This window comes from Lissotriton helveticus, chromosome 9 (genome assembly GCF_964261635.1).
Source record: "Lissotriton helveticus chromosome 9, aLisHel1.1, whole genome shotgun sequence".
Taxonomy (NCBI): Eukaryota; Metazoa; Chordata; class Amphibia; order Caudata; family Salamandridae; genus Lissotriton; species Lissotriton helveticus.
The window spans coordinates 1,009,671,600-1,009,690,814 of NC_136070.1; positions in this window are offsets into that span (position 1 = coordinate 1,009,671,600).

Sequence of the window (19,215 nt, forward strand, 5' to 3'; positions counted from 1 at the left end):
AGGCCTGTATGGGGCCAAGCGAGCTTTCATGTAGCTTGGCGCCTTTCCATACAGAGCTTTATGCGTAATGCAAAGCCCTTTGAACATTACCCTCTGTTTGACTGGCAGCCAATGGAGTTCGCGCAAAAGAGGGGAGGCATGCGTTCTCCTTGGTTTTTTAAAGATCAATCTTGCAGCGTCATTCATGACGATTTGCAGTCTATTCAGATGTTTTTGAGGGAGCCCTGCATATAGCGAGTTGCCATAGTCCATCCTGGCTAGGATCATGGCAGATACCGCGCGCCTCAAGGTAGAAAAGGACAAAAGTGTGGAGATTTTCCTTAGTTGTCGAAGAAGGCCCACACAAGTGCCCACCACCACCGAAACTTGCTTCTGCATTGTCAAATTGCCATCCAAATGTATGCCCAGGCTTTTTACTACAGCTGCAGGTTCTGGGGGTGCCCCTAGTTCTATTGGCCAGAACAGATCATTCTAGGGATTGCCCATGATGGTGATTGGCAACACCTTGGTCTTGTCTGGGTTAATTTTCAGGGAATTCACAGACATCCAGTTAGCTGTATATTTTAGGATATTTTGCAGTCTCGCATGTGCGCCCGGACAATCCTCCATTTGGATGACGATCTGGGTGTCGTCGGCGTAGTTGTTAATTTGGCAGTCCATCTGGTTGAGAGCCGAAATCAGGGGCTGTAAATAAACATTAAATAAAAGAGGGGAGAGGGCAGAGCCCTGCGGCACACCACAAGTAATTGGCGCTGTGGTTGAGACTAGGTCTTCCAACAGAACTCTCTGAGTTCTCCCTTGGAGAAAGGAGGAGAGCCAGACATGTGCTGTGCCCTGGATGCCTAGATCCCTCAACCGCGACAACAATTGACTGTGACAAACTGTGTCAAATGCCACGGAGAGGTCTAATAGCACCAGGGCACCGGGAATTTTCTTGTCTGCTCTACGCCTTAACTCATCCAAGACGGACACCATCACTAGCTCCGTGCTGTGATGCGCACGAAACCTGCCTGGTTTTGTTCGAGTAAGGCATTGTCCTCCAAGTGATTGGAGAGATAGGTAAGGACATGCTACTCCAAAACTTTGGCCAAGAATGGTAGTTGGGAGATAGGCCTAAAGTTCTTTAGATTCTTGACGTCCGCCCCAGTTTTCTTCAACAGGGGGATCAGCCGTGCCTCCTTAAAGTGATGGAACTTGCCCTGTTTGTAGCGATTTGTTAAGGAGAGTCAGGACATCTTCCTCAATACCTGGCATAGCTAACTGAAAACCCCTGGGGGACAAGGGTCCACCTGGGAACCCGATTTAACCCGCCCCACGAGATTTGTCAACCTGTCCTTCGTAATCAAGGGCAGAGTGACCAAGGGGTTATTCACCGGCAACGTAGCAGGGGTAATCAGTAGAGGGCAGTTAATAATAGGAGTAAGGGCGATTTCTGATAGGAGATCTTTGATCTTACTGGAAAAGAAGTCCTGGAATTTTTGACAGTCTTCCTGCGTAAACTCAGGACTCTGCTCCTTATTTTTTTGGAGTTCCGTAAGGACCTTAAAAATTTCTTTTTGTGGGTCCCTAGCTTTAGCAATCCTATCCTCGTAGAACTCAGCTTTCCTAAACAGAATGGCCTGTTTGTAGAGAGCGAGCTCCTGTACGTAAAGGCTCTGTGCGTTCAGATTATAGTCCCTCCGCCATGCTCTCTCAAATTTACGTAGAGCCCTCTTTTTTTCCCTAAGGGATTCGTTATACCAAGGGGCCCCAAATCCTCTGTCTACAATATTCATCCTTCGTGCTGGTGCCACGAGGTCTACTGCCTTTTTTTATTTTATCTGTTAGATCATTACAGATAACTTCTGGATTATGTTCCGTTTTATTAAGTGGGAGATGGGTTAGGAGATGAGCTACCATTTTATCTCCATTTATATTTTTCCATTTCCTCACTACCTTCCACCTAGCTCCGGACTTCCCCTTCTGTTCATCAACCGAGATCGTACCCTTCACTAGGTAGTGATCTGACCATGCACAAGGCTGTGCAACTACCGGGCCATGCTCTGGGGTTGTTATCCAGACAAGATCCAGGGTGTGACCCTTATCGTGTGTAGGGCCGATCACTCTTTGAGCAAACCCAAAAGACGTGAGTGCCTCATCTATCTGATGAGCTTGGCCTTCTTTCGGGGACTTTTCCCAGTGAAAATTAAGGTCACCCATAATTATCACTTTGTTGTAACGTGAGCGGACATCCTGAGCCAACTCCAGGAACAAGTCCGGGAAATCCGGCGACGCCCAAGGGGGGCGATAAACTAGGAGGACAGTCAAACAGTCCATCCCCATCCCGAGCTTGACACCCAGCACCTCAGCGGCCCCAAGACTTTCAGCGTAGATTCTTTCGCCCCTCAGGCGGGTGCTGTAGAAAAGAGCAACACCGCCCCCTCTTTTAGTACCTGCTCTGTTAAGGCAAATTGCCGTAAAATTAGCCGGTATGGAGGCTACTAAGTCCGGCAGCGAGGAGTCCTCTAGCCACGTTTCTGTGACTCCGAGGATATCCAACTCTCCGTCCTGTAGTAAGGAGAGCACTTCTAAATTGTGCTTCTGTAGGGAGCGTGTGTTTAAAAGGCCGTAATACAAATCACGCACCGAGTGCTCGATGTTACGCCCCGGTTTTATACCATGGGGTTTCAACAGCCCTTCCTGACTAAGTTTGGCCTCACAAAGCTGACTAAGATGTAGATTCCCTAGATTAGCCTCCAGCAGCTCTCCTCTGGTGTAAATATAGCAAGGGCCAGGGGTCTTGCCCCCTGGTCCCGGTTGGGCGTGGATGGGCGCAGATGGGCTCGCCTCTGGCGAGACTCCGGCGCGCCCGCTGCGCGCATACGCTGCACGTTTGCATTTGGTAGCTTTAAGTAGCGGCAGAGCGGCAGAGCGCGTCAGGCAGCAACTACAATGCTGACCAAAATGGCGGCCGCACACGTCCCTTCCTCCCCCAAGATGTCTCCCACCCGGAGTCAGCACCCAACGGCCCGCCAAACAGCGGTGAAAGAACAATTACAGTGCAGGTGAGTGGTCGCTGATGTATTCCCCAGTCTCTACCAGTTGTCAAGGTTCACCTCCCCGAAATAGCACCCCTAGATGGCGCAAATTAAAATATTACGAAAATGGTTTTAAAAACGAGTACCTCGCTCTAATGCACATGGAGTGCCTGTTAAAAATAGATCAGCCTCAGAATAATGGATATTACCTTTCAGGACCGGCTCCCCTTCAGGACTGTCTTAAGTAGCGGCAGAGCGGCAGAGCGCGTCAGGCAGCAACTACAATGCTGACCAAAATGGCGGCCGCACACGTCCCTTCCTCCCCCAAGATGTCTCCCACCCGGAGTCAGCACCCAACGGCCCGCCAAACAGCGGTGAAAGAACGATTACAGTGCAGGTGAGTGGTCGCTGATGTATTCCCCAGTCTCTACCAGTTGTCAAGGTTCACCTCCCCGAAATAGCACCCCTAGATGGCGCAAATTAAAATATTACGAACACGTTTTGATGAGAAAACCAACTCCTACTTTGGGAGTTAATTTTCTCAATAAAATAAAAAGATTTATGTGTGAGTGCTGTAAACATGGCGCCTGCTCGACAACCCTTTGGTGCTGTGAATGCAGTCGCAACTGCAGTGACTCCCCTCGCCTCAGAGAGATCCGCACCAAGCATACTCTACTGCGATCTCAAGTGGTGAGGTCTTTCAATGGGGCTGGCAAGCAAGACTTTTCCCAGCAGGGTCGGACTGGTAAGATGGGCTCAGGCACTGGGCGATGGGCTGGTGTCTGAGTTGCATCTATGGGCCGCTTTTCTGGCTAATAAGGTTGCTGATTTGGAATGTGTCTCTGCTGTTCAGATGCCGCCAGAAGCCTTTCCGGGGACAGTTGGCCCTCTATTACCTCACTTTTACCAAAGTGGTGGAGGTGTCATTCCTAGTTTCTTGCAGGGCTAGCCAATTAATGTATGCAGATCAAGGCTGGACTGGGTGGAATGGGCATTGGGCATTTCCCCAGGAGGTTGGAAGGGTGGGGCAGTTTTATCAGCTGTGGGAGCTGGTTTTGCTATGGGGCCGGTTTTGCAGTGGTGTTGCAATATCACCCCTCAGTAACAAAAGCAGCAGTGCCCACTTGCACACCTCTCCCCCCTCCCCTCCACCCAGGGGGAGGCTGGTATGACAAAATTGACAGATCTGCATTGGCTTCCCAGCCCGGGCCTGATGTAGATTGAGCAAGGGCCTGATCAGAAGTGGCCTCACTTATATTCAGCTGTAGTTCACCATTGTGGGCTAATTCGTGCACAAAGAGTCCTGGCAACATTTGCTTTTTTTTATCTCAGTGAAATTAAGAAAACATGCCTTTTTTAGAGAACCAACCTCCCTGGTTCTTTTCATTATACTTAAAACACTGAAGCAGTGTTTTGAGAAAAGTGGCAATCCGCAAATTGTATTGGCAGTAGAGTTTTGTCTCATTTCGTAGATGGCTTTGCTTCGAGAGAAGACTAAGAAAAAGAGTGACTTGATTATTATTGCTGCATTTCTGTAATGTCAAAGAGAAAATATAAAATGATAGATTGAAATTTTACCCAGAAGTCAGTGAATACCCTGATGTCACGCATCTGCATCAATAATTTTTGTGCTGTCTAAGGGCCTTATTATGAGTCTGGGGGTCCACGGACCGCCAGACTCACGATGGCGGTCTCCCGCCTGCCTGATTAAGACTAGGGCAGTCGGCCACCTATGACCACCGCAATCGCCAGGGAACCGCCGTTCCCTGTTGGTTGAGCTGCAGTCCTGAGTCCGCAAAACGTTGGCGGGATGATACGGCTCCACCAAACATATTACAAGTTTCCTCACCACCACATTTTTCATGTCGTTGAGGGAACAAAGGGTCCCTCGTGCTTCTGCACCAAGGGGTGCATGCAGGGGGCACAAGATGTTCCCCCCAGTCTACATACACCCCCATATTCCTGCATGGAACAAAGTGCACAACATTGTATACTTTGATCCATGCAGGAACCTGCTTTGACATTCCCATTGTGGTGTCTATTTTAAAAGCACCTCCGTGGAAACGCCAAAGAACTGTCTGCCAGCTAATTAACAAGTCATAATCTGGCAGGCGGTCTGTTTTGGCTTTAGTTGTGTGGGAGCGGGACGGCCGCATAGCGGCCCCACTCCCACACTTCCAAAGTCATAATAAGGCCCTAAGTGAGTGTCTTAGCTGGATGGTTACACAGTGAGCTATACCGCATTGAGAATTTATCCATCATGTTCATGGTTGATCGTTCCCTGGCAGCGAAACCGGTGCTGGGCGCTCCACCATGCCCTGTAATTTCTCGCCTATTAAACTATAGGGACCGTGATTCTATTTTGAGGATGGCTAGAGAAAAGGGCACCATTAACCATCAAGGGAACTCCTTGTCCTTCTTTCTCAACTTCACGGTCGCTGTCCAGGCTGCAAGGCGAGAGTTGGACCAGCTAAGGAATTTCTCCAATCTGAGGGCATTTCTTATGCCATGTTGTATCCCTCCCGCCTACGTATACGCCAGGAGGGAGACTCAAAAAATCTTCTCCACCCCCAAGGTGCCAAATGGAGCAAGCTAAGCAACTGAAACAACGGAGGCGAGAGGCCCCAGTTGATCATGACGAGGAGGAGCAGTGATTGGTCATGTGGCTGAGGACTGGGCTTCTGTCTGCTGCCCTATATGTTGGTTTATGTGCTGTTCTCACTGTGCTGCAAGCATTTAGTGTTCTTTCTTATAGGCCTGCAGCAGGGACACTGACCACACAAGTCGGTTGCAACTGATGCACTCCGTATTTTTTCCATGTCAATTATCATTTAGCACAGATATAGAGTCCTGATCATCCACCTCCTACCTCATGGGAGGCAAGTTGCTCTCTGGTGTTCCCCGCATGGGAGTACCCCACTTGTTTTGAGCTGTTAAATCTTATTGTTGGGGTTTGTTTGCTCTGGGGAGGGATGGCTTTGGCACGTTGGGGCAGCTGAAGTAGGTAGGGGTGGCGGGAATGAGGGGGAAGGTTGGATGGCTCTCTTGACTGCCAATGTTGTTGAAACCTGGCGACACATTACTGTAACTCGACATTACACTGTTCTAACTACCTCCTCCACCACAGGACATGGGGGTAACGTAAAATTCCTTAGATGGAATGTGCGTGGTTTAAATCACCCCAAGAAAATTCGCTCTGTTCTAGCCCATCTGGACAGGTTGGATGTCCAGGTAGCATTTCTACAAGAGACACATCTTACATCACACTCCGATAAGAATATAGGCGGTCTGGGCGGGATTCCGTATTGCATCCTCCTACTCTTCATACTCCCGCGGAGTGCTCATTCTAATCAAGAAAGGGGTCCCCTTCACTGTACTAGGCTCGGAAATTGACGATCAAGGCAGGCTCGCGCTGGTGCATGGCAGGCTAGCCAGTGCGGAAGTGTTGCTGGTGAATGTGTATGGACCAAATGTTGATGACCATTCCTTCTTTGTGGATGTGTGGTGCCAATTTCCAGCTTCCCTACGGTCGCGGTTCTGTATGGGGGGGGGATCACTTTAATACTTGTCTGGATGTGCATGTGGACAGGTTGGGTGGTGGCATCCCCTGACATAGACTCGCGACGGATGCACTGCTAGGTCTGTTAGAGGCCGGGAACATACACGACGTATGGCAGCTGCTATATCCTGGGGGACAGGAGAGCACCTTTGTATCTACAGTCCATGGTCCCTGGTCCCGTTTGGACTACTGGCTCGCGTCCGAGGCTGTCAGCATGTGGGTTACTGACGTTAGGCACTTGGCGAAGACACTATCCGATCACTCTCCAGTATTACTCTAACTGCGCATCCCTGAGTGTGAAAGGCCCCCGTTCATGTGGAGGCTGCAGCAATCTTCATTGTCTGATCCAGTATTCAAGAGTGCTGTGGGAGAGGCGATTTGTAATTTTTTAAAGGGAAATGAGGGCACTTTAGATAGCGCAGGCGTGCTTTGGGAAGCATTTAAAGGCACAATACGTGGCGTGTGTATTGGTGCGCAGGCTGGGGTCTTGAAGGACCTGCTTTGCAGAATAGATCAGCTTACGGTGGAAATATCCACTCTGGAGCGTGACTATGACAGACAACCGGTTCCAGAAAAGCTGGCTGCGAAACGGGAACTGGTCACAGAGCATAATGACCCAGTGGACCAGGAAATTGCCATAGGTTGCGTCGCAGGATGGCGCGCTATTATGGGGAGGGTGGAAGACCTAGCCGCTCTCTTGCACAAAAACTTGCTGCACCTCGAAGCCAAGACTACATTACTGAAATACTTCATGAGGAGGGAAAGGTGCACTACACCACATCAGAGAGGAGCAGAGTGGTGCTGGCCTATTACTCTGGACTTTATGGCAGACAACCGCATGCTACGGCAGCAGATATTAACTCCTAATTTGATGATATCGCGCTGGGCTGGCTATCGTTAAACCAGTGTGAATACCTCACGCAGCCATTTGATGTAGACGACGTCATACTAGCCATCATATCACTCCCAACATGCAAGGCTGCGGGCCTTGATGGGCTCCCGAGTGAGTTTTACAAGGCCTATACAGAAGATCTAGCCCCTAGACTACTAGACGTCTTTGCGGAGGCATATGACGCGTGTACACTTCCACCTACTCATAGGGAGGCCCTTATAGTGACGCTTTTGAAACCGGAAAAAGCGGCCAATACCTGTGACTCCTACAGGCCGCTCTCCATGATCAACATTGATGCCAAAATCCTGGCAAAAATGATTGCCAGTAGGCTCCAGATTTTCCTACACACTGTGTTTACTACCCTGCACTACTTTGACTCGGACTTCCAGGCTGTGGTGGTCCTACTTAATGCCGCAAAGGCATTTGATTCCCTGCAATGGGAATATATGTTCATTGCCCTACTGCGCATTGGTCAGCCACCCTTTTTCCTTAAGTGGGTTCACCTGTTATAATCTGAGCTACGGGCCCGAATACGTGTAAATGGCTGGGTATCTGACGCCTTCCCGATCCACAGGGGCACGCGACAGGGCTGCCCTCTGTCGCCAATCCTTTTTGCGCTTGCACTTGAGCCACTGGCCAGTAAATTGCGTCAGCGGCATGATCAGGCAGCGCTACGGTTCCGTCAACGTCCATTGGTGGTCTCGTTGTATGCGGACGACATGTTGTTATATGTCCGAGAGCTGGCCACCTATTTATCTGTATTGCTTCAAGAGTACGTAAAGTTTGAACAGTACTCGGGCCTGGGTATCAACTGAGCAAAATCGACTGTGTTCCCATTGATGGCTGGTATCCGTGAAGTGGACTTGGACTTCCCCCTTTTGTGGTCCACTGACCCGGTTTGGTGTCTGGGTGTGTGGCTGCATAGAGACCCTGAAAAGGTAATTGCCTTGAATTACAGCTGTGCCATCACTAAAATCACCGATCAGGTGGCAAGATGGGCTGCACTGCCGCTTTCTTTAGCTGATCGAATAGCAGTCGTCAAGATGACGATTCTGCCATAACTCCTCTATTTGTTTATTAATATCCCGATTCGCCTAAACATTGTACTATTTAACACGCTTCAATCAGCCTTGCTCTCTTTTGTATGGGGCAGTAAGAAACGCTGCTGCAGTTGGGAGGTGCTGGTGCAGACGTTTGAGAGGGGAGGATTCGAAGCACCTGACCTGCGGCTTTACTATTTGTGCGCTCAGGTGCGATTTGCGCATTTTTGGTTTTATCCGCAGCGGTTCCAGCCGCATGTAACGGTGGAGGCAGATTCAGTCCTCCCTGTGCCCCTGGTAGCGACGGCCTTGATGGGCGGACATGGAGGACCGTGGACTGAGATCAATCCGGTACTTTGCACAGCGTGGGCCTGGCAGGCCCTCGCTAAACAGGGGCAGCTGGGCTACCTCTATGCACCGAAGCTACCGATTGCGGCGCACCCACACATCCCTGCCGCCCAGGAGCAGGCGGCCCTGCGCACATTGGCAGGCGTAGGAATTGCGAAACTAGGTGACTTGTATTGACACGGCCAGTTCATATCTCTTTCCACTATACAGGAGGGGCGGGGTCAGGATCTGATGTTGGGATTCACTTATGTGCGTATGAGACAGGCTGTCCATGCAGTATATCCTGCCTATCCAGCTGAACCAATAACGTTACTGGCACTGCAGGCGTTGCTAGCCAGCAACTCCCAAAGTGGCCTGATTGCCAGACTATATAAAGCTTCTCAGAGGGAGCGAGACCCCCTTGACAATCCCTCATATAATAAATGGAACACAGCGCTAGGGGAAACTCTCTCCCTGGATGCTTGGACATTTTGCTGTAACCTCTGCATCATACACTTCAAATATTTACATCAGATCTATTATACCCCCGTTCAGCTGCGCAGATTTGAGCTGCAGGACAGTCCTAATTGTGTGTGGTGTGGACAGGAGAATGCGGATTTCTTGCATCTTGCATGGGGCTGTGCTGGCATACAGGCCTTCTGGGTTAAGATTGTGAATGTGCTCACAGAGGTGGCGCTGGAGTCTGTGCCGTGTACACCCGATGTCTGCATTTTGGGGTGGGTGAAAAACCTCAAGCCATGCAATAGACGACTGGTGGCAGTCTCCACATTGTTTGCCAAACGGGCGATTGCGCAATGCTGGGGGGGTCAAGACTTTACCAACAGTAAAAAGATGGATTCGAGACCTACTGTACTGCAGGGCCAACGGGGGATCTATGCAGAGGAATTGCCCGAAGCCTCGCGCCCCAAGTATTTCTGGGCCCCACTAACGGGGTACCTATTAGGCAAGCCAGATTTAAAGTAGGGAACTGTAATGCTGTACTAATTACTTGTAGTGGTGGGTGGGGGGTCGACCTAACGATCAGTGTTTATGTCTACCTTTATCTGTATCAATGGGTTCCATAGGTTCATTCAAGTGACAGGGTTGGGGGGGGTTTGGGGCAGAGGGGTATGTTTATATTGCTGAATGTTATGTTTTAAATCCATTAAAATTGTTGTACTGCATATATGACCTAGCGGAACCGCAGTGCCCCATACTGGGGTTGTATAATTTCACTGTTACAAGCTGCACAATAAATAAAAAATAAATGTAAAAAAAGGACACTCAGATAAAGAAAGCGCTGCAATGCCACACCCCCTGTAGACTGCACTATACAATTGTAGACAACTAACATAAAAAAATGTGTTCCACATTCTAATTTCAGTGGTGTTTCCAGTACACCCACTTCAAGTTTATTTTTAGGTCTAGCTCGACAGTGCATCTGTTTGATGACGTATTGTTACCATTGCTTTCAAATGGGCACACAGAGAGCTTTGGCTCAACCCAGAGGTGCACTTCTGTCTCACCTCCTGCTATTAGCTGGTATATCATTCCACCTTCGAGGAAGAGCTTCTCTTGAACGCACAAGGGACAACTTGACATATGGAAAGTACTCTCAATCATGATGATATCTGTCAGATTCGAGTATTTATCCCCTACACCCACTCTCCAGAAAGCAATACCGTTTCGCTACTTTTCCCCCAGCTCTGGCAAAACCAATAGGACAGGCATTAATGTGATAGGCATAATTTGTTAATGCCTGCGTTTATATGTTTTAGTATATATTCATAGGGGGCGGGGGGGTTGTTATACAGCGCGAATTCGACCCGAAGGTATCTGGGCTCTTTCCATGATCACTAGTTGCGTTACAGGGGGGTACCCCATTTATTTTGTTAGGCACGGGAGATTACGTGGCTTTCCCAGAATCCGAGGAGGTTGAGCGTCTCTGCTGAGACTCGAACCGGAACAGAGGCCACAGCTTCAGGGGACAGCTCTAGCCGTTAGGCCACAAAGCTATCGAAGTTGTCAAAGCCTGTTCCTGTTCTCATCCATCATTATTAACAATCTTGTACGAGTGCAGAGACTTGAGCCTCCTTCAATTGGTGTAATGTGTTCTACTGTCTTCTCTCTCTCTCTACCCATCTGCTTTCCTTCTTTCCCTTTGACTATACCTCCCTCTCCACCGCTTGTTACTTTCCCCCCGACCTCTCCACCTAACCCTCATTAATGAAGCTGGTCTAATACACCCCAGGCCGTACTCCCGCCCTTGCTATAAAGCGACCGCGCATCGCTCCGCTTTCTACTTTTCTAGCACGTGCTGCGGATCAGTCAGACGCCCGAGGCTCGCGCCGCGTCCTTCCCTTGAAGTGATCTTTCTGCGCTGATCGGCTCGCGCTGCGTCCGGCCGCTTCCTCCGCTGGGCGCTAATGCCACCGCCTGCCCAGCGGTCATGAATCTTTCACGGCCCTCTGAAAGGCGTCCATCTTTTATTGATGGACGCGCGTCTTTCGCACCACACTGCGCTGGGAATTTCAGACGCCGGTTACAGATGAAAGAGTCTTCTGACAAATGGGCAACGTTTCTTAGGGGTTCTGGGAGCATCGCTTGGAGGGGTCAGGCTTGTCACGACTCTAAGGTGCGGGCTGAATAAAAATCTATATTTGCTCCTGTGACTCAGCTGAGCGTAGTATTTGCGACACGACGGTTTCATGCCCAGGGCTTATGGCCGCCTTTGTCAGGATTTCGTGCTCAAGTTGGTATATTAAGCCTCTCATTATGAGTTTTGTGGTAAATCCTGGTAGTTCAGACCTGATGATATTTATTAGAGGGGGAAATGGCCAGTAAATTAGTGCATTAAAATCTGCACGCTTTTTCTCAAAAACAGGTGAGATGCAATAACAATTGTTTGTGGTAAATACCTAACATCTCGGTCTCAGTTTGAACTGGGTGTGACAATTACTGCATCCCATAGCATCCAGCTCAATGAAGGATTTAGGGGTAGATTTACAAGCTCCTTGTGCCACCGGTGCGTCACATTGCATGACGCACCGGCGTCGCAACCTGTTGAGTGAATTTTACAAGCACACATAAAGCCACCCTGCGTGACTTTATCTGTGCTTGTAAATATCGCCCCTTTTCACGCAACACTTTGCATGTTAGGGGCGTGACATGGGTGTTGCTGTGGGTGTTCCCATGCAACATCCATGTCCACTGATGCATTTCCAGATATACGAGCAATCTTAAATCTGGAAATTTGTCTGAATAATACGCCATCCTTAGCGAGGTGTAACAAGGAGAAATGTTTTCATTTCTCCTAGTTTTTTTCCTCTTTCAATGCGTGTTGCATTCTACTGCACGCATTAAAAGAGTAAATCACCTCAATTTATTATTTTTGTGCAGGAAGGTGCCAATTTCCTGCACAAAAACAATCTCCCCACGACGCAGGCATCCTTGCACCATGGTGCAAGGGTGCCTGCGCTGGCGCATGGCATCAGTTTGTGCGCCAGTGCAGGGGGAATCACAGAGATGCGACATATTGTTATAAATATGTCTCATCCCTGTGCTTGGAAACTAATGCTTTGCAGCAAAATGACTTGCGGCACCGCACTGCGTTAGTTTCTTGTAAATCTCCCCCTTCGTTTTTTTAAGCTGTACCTCCTAGGTTCAATAGTACCTGGGTTCAATAGTAGTTCTGCAGGAATGTTACAGAGATACGTATTTCACATTTTATGTCAGAAATATATTTTGCGTCCCATTCCTATGACCACCTGCTGATATTAACACTCCTATTAAATAGTGACGGACCTGATTCTCAAAGTTATTTGCGCTTGTAAGCCAGAAAATCACAAGGTTGGTTTCATCCTCATTAATGGATTGACTCACAGGAATATTTTCATGTGAATAAATCTAAAAACATGCATTTTTTGGGTGTTTACAAACTCATAGGCCGTTTCTTCCAGGGTTCGCCAACTGAAGGCCGAATCTCCCCAACCCAGACTCTTCAGAGACCATTTAACATCGTGGAAATGGTTGGGAAATTTTTGCTTACTTGGTGGGCAACTCAGAGGCTCCATGCATGGCTGGACTGGGAACACAAACAGGCCCTTGCAATTGAGTCGGTCTGGCCGCTGGGGGAGGAAGGGAGGAGGGTGTGCACATGGAAAAGACTGCAGCTGCTTTTGTTACAGGAGGCCGATAGCGCAGCTATGCTGCAAAACCAGCCCCATAAAAAAAGTGGCCCCCCAGGGGTTCAAAATCGGCCCCCACCCTGGCAGCCCATCTGTGAAACGCCCGGTGCCCGCTCCGGCCAGTCCGGCCCAGGCTCCATGGCATCGGCAGAAGAGGAATGTGGTGCTGAAAATTGCACCCTGCAAGTCATAATTCCTAATGAGGAGTCAGACGAAGAAAGAAGGGCAGGATTGAAAAGGGGAAGGCCCACCTCAATGTCTCTCCCTGCTTCTTAATGGGACTGGAAGTCCTGCCCTATCAGAAGCTCGGATGGAGCTGGGGATCCGACCCCTAATGCTCTGTGTGGCTTTTCATTGGCTTCAGGAATGCACTGATGAGCAGCAACATTTTTGCAGATAAAGGGGCATATTTACTAGGGGATATCGCCACTAGAATGTCACTAAAAGTGACATTCTCGTGGCGATATCCCCTTCTCCTTATTTACAAAGTAAATAAGGCTCATTTTCACGCTTCACTTAGTGTGAAGGAGACATGCAATGGCTGTTGTAGTGGGCGTTCCGCAGCAACATCCATGGCTTTTTGACACTGCCCCATATTTAGAAGGAAGGGGCAGTGCAAAAAACTAAGGGCAGGTAAAACCTGGTCTTAGGATGGCGATACGAGGAGAAATGATTAATTTCTCCTCATATTTTGCTGTTTCTCTGCAGCGCACGTAGAAGCAGCAAATCGTCTTTAAAGATTGTTTATGTGCAGGAAAGTATCCCTTCCTGCACATAAACAATCGCCCCTGCAGCACAGGTACCCTTGCAACATGGCGTAAGGGTGCTGACGCTGGGAAGCTTTTTTGGACCAGCGCTAGGGGAAACACAGGGGTGGGTCATATTTTTGTAAATAAGGTGCATCCCTGCATTTAAAAAATGTTGGAGTGTGGCATTACCAATTTTGGAGTAACACAGCGCTCCAACATTTTATTGTAAATATCCCCCATAGTCTGCTGACAATGGCATGCGCAGTATGTCTGCTAAATAAAAATGGACTGTGCTTGTGTGACGGGGGGGGGGTCTCCCCTCAGACAAGCACAACCCAGACATCCACCTATGGAGTGCTGTGTTTTAGCAACATTCTGTAGCTGGATCATGCCTCAACCCCCTCAGAACCCTCCTCCTCCTATCATCAGGAGTATGGAGACAGAGAGGGCGGGCCTGCATGGTCTGTGTTCATGAAAACACAAACTAGTGTTTTCATGAACTCTGCTAAATTGAAAAATGCCCACGGGCTTCACATGACGCAGGGGGCTGCACCCTGAAGGGCCTGATAAGGATCCGCTGCTGGGCAAATTACTCTGATCAAGGTCAGGCACAGATGTAGGAGGTTTAAACAGCTCCAAAATTAGTGGGTGTATTCAGGGAGGTGTTTCTCCTGGTGGGTGCGGGGGAATATGTTGCCTGCGTAGAAAGAAAAAGCCGGTAAGTGCATTTGCACTCATGCAACCGATTTTCCCACGTAACAACATAGGTGTACATATTTGTGCATCAGAAAATAGAGCTTACAAATTGTTTTCTAATATTATGACGGGAAAACTATGACTGTTTGAGATTTCAATGTGTAACCAGAAAAACATTTGTGAATTCCAAAAACTCAGAAATCAGCACCCATTTGTGGCTGGAAAGCTCCCTGTGCAGATTTCCTGCTGACTTTTTTATGATTCAGATCCTATGCATGTATTGCTTTGCATCTAGTGACCACAATAGGGAGCTGCTCTTCCTCTGCAAAAGCTGAGAAGTATTTTCAAAGATGTGTACTTTCCTGGGCCTTTAAAGCAGTAATTGTTATCAGAGTGATACAATCTTGATTTTATTAAACACCCTGAGGCCCCAGTATGCATCTCTCTTTTATTTATTAAACAGCTGCACCAACTGCATTTCTGATGAAACCTCAAGAATAAAGTAACCCATGGAAACACAGACTCAAACACCAATCAACAGTCAACGTAGTCCAAAAGAGCCTCTTCTATAGTCAGTAGTTTCACTTGTAGACTACCCACTATTAAACCATAAACAAAACCATAAACCACTATGCATTAGCAACCACAGTAGCCAAACTCCAGTTTTTTTTAGCTGACTGTCTAATACACTACAATAAAAATAGTACTCATAAACAGGCAGGCAAAAACACAAATAAACATGGGGTGTTCCATCATCCTCGTGTTGACCTGGGACTTCTTGGAGCCGGTCCTTGTGAATTCCCTGCACTTGGCTACCTGAAGGCGCTATAACGTACATTGCTCAGTCCCACAGCGCCGGATGAGCGTGGGCCGGGCCAAGGGCGGGCCTGTCCTGTACCTGTCAGCAACAGGAAGAAGCGGGCACGGCCACCTCTCTTTTCTTTTCCAGCTGGCACATTGGTTGTTATTGTTGTCTCCTGTATCCTGTTTTGAACCGTCTCTCAGTGGACTGCTCTTTGTCCCCAGATGTAAATGGAGGCTCCCATGCCTGGAATGAAAGACCCGGTGAGTCTGAGGTCTTACTCTGCTTGAATTACCCGTGGGTTGTGACTGGTTTATATCATTAGAGCAACGATCATTGATTTGTAGCAAGACTATGACAGGGGGACAGGGTCCCTCATGAGTGCTCCTAGCCAGGGCCAGACTGGGAACCAAAACTGGCCCTGGCAAAGAGCTCGGCCGGCCCACCTGGGAGCAAAAATGGCCCTGTAACAAAAACGGCCCCCAGGGTCCCATAATCAGCCCCCTCCCTAGCAGCCCACCGGGGAAACGCCCGGTGGCCGCTACGGCCAGTCCGGCCCTGCTCCCAGCCCTTTGGTAGGGTCCAAGGTGGTACAAAAATGGGTGGTGATGGACGGAGCATCTGAACCAATCAAACACTCACCCCCAGTCAACAGATCTGCGCTTAATCCATCACCGTTCTTTAGCCCACTCTGCCACCCCAGTTCAGACATGGCCATATGCAAATCAGTCTGACCCTGTGCCGAGAACAGTCCAGCCCGAACTGCCAAGCCATGCCTTCCCTGGACCGGAAACAAGCTTCCGAGGACCGGTTTCTGGCATTTCAGCCGTCTTCAGCTCGGCTTGCTTGAATCCAGTGGCAAAGTGAGCAAGGGACTCACGTCTGAGCATACCCTGCCAACTTAAGGCGAACAAAGCGGTACAAAAATGGGTGGTGATGGACGGAGCATCTGAACCAATCAACACTCACACCCAGTCAACAGATCTGGGCTTAATCCATCACCGTTCTTTAGCCCAGTCTGCCACCCCAGTTCAGACATGGCCATATGCGAATCAGTCTGACCCTGTGCCTCATGGGAACAGTCCAGCCCGAACTGCCAAGCCATGCCTTCCCTGGACCGGAAACAAGCTTCTGAGGACCAGTTTCTGGCATTTCAGCCGTCTTCAGCTCGGCTTGCTTGAATCCAGTGGCAAAGTGAGCAAGGGACTCACGTCTGAGCATACCCTGCCAACTTATGGCGAACAAAGCGGTACAAAAATGGGTGGTGATGGACGGAGCATCTGAACCAATCAAACACTCACACGCAGTCAACAGATCTGGGCTTAATCCATCACCGTTCTTTAGCCCACTCTGCCACCCCAGTTCAGACATGGCCATATGCAAATCAGTCTGACCCTGTGCCTCATGGGAACAGTCCAGCCCGAACTGCCAAGCCATGCCTTCCCTGGACCGGAAAACAAGCTTCCGAGGACCGGTTTCTGGCATTTCAGCCGTCTTCAGCTTGGCTTGCTTGAATCCAGTGGCAAAGTGAGCAAGGGACTCACGTCTGAGCATACCCTGCCAACTTATGGCGAAACAAAGCGGTACAAAAATGGGTGGTGATGGATGGAGCATCTGAACCAATCAAACACTCACACCCAGTCAACAGATCTGGGCTTAATCCATCACCGTTCTTTAGACCACTCTGCCACCCCAGTTCAGACATGGCCATATGCAAATCAGTCTGACCCTGTGTCTCATGGGAACAGTCCATCCCGAACTGCCAAGCCATGCCTTCCCTAGACTGGAAACAAGCTTCCGAGGACTGGTTTCTGGCATTTCAGCCGTCTTCAGCTTGGCTTGCTTGAATCCAGTGGCAAAGTGAGCAAGGGACTCACGTCTGAGCATACCCTGCCAACTTATGGCGAACAAAGCGGTACAAAAATGGGTGGTGATGGACGGAGCATCTGAACCAATCAAACACTCACACCCAGTCAACAGATCTGGGCTTAATCCATTACCGTTCTTTAGCCCACTCTGCCACCCCAGTTCAGACATGGCCATATGCAAATCAGTCTGACCCTGTACCTCATGGGAACAGTCCAGCCCAAAATGCTCAGACGTGAGTCCCATGCTCTCAACACCACTGGAGTCAAGCTATCCTGGCTGAAGACGGCTGATAGCCAGAAACCGGTCCTAGGATGCTTGATTCCGGTCCAGGAAAGACATGGCTTGGCAGTTCGGGCTGGACTGTTCCCATGAGGCACAGGGTCAAGGCTGATTTGTATATGGCCATGTCTGAACTGGGGTGGTGTGGAGTGCAAAAAAAACGATGGATTTAGGCCCAGATCTCTGTACTGGGGTGAATGTATGACATTGTTCTGCATTCTGTCCATCAACTGTTGGTTTTGCATTTGTCACCCCGAGTGGGATGGGTATGCTCAGACGTGAGTCCCATGCTCTCCACACCACTGGAGTCAAGCTATCCTGGCTGAAGACGGCTGATAGCCAGAAACCGGTCCTAGGATGCTTGATTCCGGTCCAGGAAAGACATGGCTTGGCAGTTTGGGCTGGACTGTTCCCATGAGGCACAGGGTCAAGGCTGATTTGCATATGGCCATGTCTGAACTGGGGTGGTGTGGAGTGCAAAAAACCCGATGGATTTAGGCCCAGATCTCTGTACTGGGGTGAATGTATGACATTGTTCTGCATTCTGTCCATCAACTGTTGGTTTTGCTTTGGTAGGGTCCTGCAATCACAAAAACCCTAGTGCCTCGAGGTGCTGACTGATTGGAAGAGGGCGGCGGCCCAGTTAAAAATGCACTGAAATCGTTTATCAGCCTTGTAGCGCAACGGGGTTCGGCCATGCCGGGTTGGGCCTCGTCTTCTGCTTATTAGACTGCTCCACAGACATTTAAAATCATGGGGAAGAGGAAAGCCACAAGCAAGTAGGTTACTGCACCTACCACCCAGACAAATGTCACAACTTTGGATTCTTTTTTAGTCTGTGTAGTAGGTGTTGTCTCAAAGGAGATTGAGCTAGCTGAGAAGTGATTATCTCAACTTTGGTGTCACCCCAGGTGGTTTATTAGCTTCTTCTGCTAATATAATCACAGCACATTCTACCAGTGTACCTTCCCAAAGCACCCCTGCCGCAGCTGTGGCCCTGGTTGCGGCTTAGTCTACCAATACTTCCCATTTAGATCCTGATGCTACGCTTCTCTGTGATAATGGCCCTTGTATTAATGTGAAAAACAAAGTTAGGTGGTTGTGTTCAAGCCTACGCCAGAGAAAGCGACGTAGCAGACCTAAGGAGCTGATAAATCTTCCTTTCCTGCAGCCAAATGAGTTACAACCTTTTGACTGAGATGACATTCTGGTACGGTTTGAGTGACTGGTTCAAAAATGCATATCCCTTTGGTAGAAAAGCTACACTCACTAGTGTAGAGCTTATTATTAGGCAGGTGGCTTCAACAATAAATACCCCTGCAGCTCAACAGCCACCTGAACAAGTGCAGCTGTTTAACCCTGATGTTAGTTCTACTTGAGTGGTGGCTTCTTCCAGATTCTGGAATGGTGATGGACAGATGGCCCGCCCCATACACAAATGGTTATCCCTGGAAAAGTACAGAGATTTAATTAAAGCAAAATGTATAATTCTGATCCCTGCATAAAGAGTATTTTGCACAGGCATCGAAATGATCTCATGATCACCATAACATAACATGTGTATTTGTGTAAAGCACACGTTCACCACTACGGGTATCTTGGCGCTGAATAACAGATGTTTGTTGTTACCCAACTCAATGGTACTTATTTTATCAACCTCAGATGGATAAAAGGCTGAGTGGACCTGCCGGGATTTGAATCTGTGACCATGAGGTCGAACACAGGCCCCCTGCAGTAGATGCATTAGCTCACTGAGCCACCAGACCCGGCTTTCAGAGTCTCCGTAATACTATTAACC